This window comes from Trachymyrmex cornetzi, unplaced genomic scaffold (assembly GCF_001594075.2).
Source record: "Trachymyrmex cornetzi isolate Tcor2-1 unplaced genomic scaffold, Tcor1.1 scaffold1759, whole genome shotgun sequence".
Classification (NCBI taxonomy): domain Eukaryota; kingdom Metazoa; phylum Arthropoda; class Insecta; order Hymenoptera; family Formicidae; genus Trachymyrmex; species Trachymyrmex cornetzi.
The window spans coordinates 4,623-5,713 of NW_017296374.1; positions in this window are offsets into that span (position 1 = coordinate 4,623).

Sequence of the window (1,091 nt, forward strand, 5' to 3'; positions counted from 1 at the left end):
TCTCGTACGGTTGCATCACATTAATTGCGTTAGCCACATAAGAGTCATTTGTCGCGACTCGTGGCTGTGCTGTGTTAATTGGCCTCCCTTTGAGTAGTCGACGCCGGTCCCGGCCCCGAAAGATCCCAGCAATGGGACCAGGGCGCCAGGAGAGTCGGCAGGCTCAGGATGTCTTGTAATACCGTCAATTCCGTTTGTCGCCGCAACGATGTTCAGCCGTCCGAAGACGTTTCCGGAGCACCTCTTGTAGGTAATCGCGACTTGGAGATGAGAGGCTGTATATTGCGTATCATCATCCCTGCTATGACTCTTTAGCTGTTTGTATGCTCAAGCGTTCGGAGGTTGTGGCCTCGGTCTGCTCCTAGCTCCTAGCCGCATGTGTGTTCGAGCGATCGGAGGCTGTTGCCGCGGTCTGCTCCTAGCTTTCACATGCTCGAACGATTGGAGACCGTAGCCTCGGTCTGTTCCTAGCTCCTAGCCGCATGTGTGTTCGAGCGATCGGGGGCAGTTGGCCTCGATCAACTTCTAGCATAGGGAGTGCTGCGTTGCTCGAGCGATCAGAGGTTCTACCCTCGATTTACTCCTAGCAACGCAGGAGAGTCATAGTCGCTCCCAGTAGATAGGGACATTGAATGTGACGCCTGGAGAGAGGAACTCCCCCCAGTTGCTGTACCTCGGGAGCATATCCCATACCAGCTTAGGCGGCCATCCACCATCCATCTCCACCCCCACAAGAGGAACCGACCCGGAAAAATTCCCGCCCTATCGAAACAATTCCGAGTCCGGGCGGAAGGACCTTACCCTGTTCTTATAGGGAGTGACTCACTTAGCCGTCTCCTCACACGGAATGCCCGAATGGACACTCCGTGCGAGTAACCGTTGCCCAGCGGGGGCCTCGTGGAGCCGGAGTCACCGGCTTGAAAGCTCAGGTCCCAAAGTACCATCACCAATATTCCAATCACCAACATAAATCTATAAAAATTACTAAACACATATATACAGGGTGGGGAAAAAGTATGGAAGCAAACAATTATTTCCGAAACTATTCATTTTTCGACAAAATGTCTTAGACATAATTTTTATGGTATGAA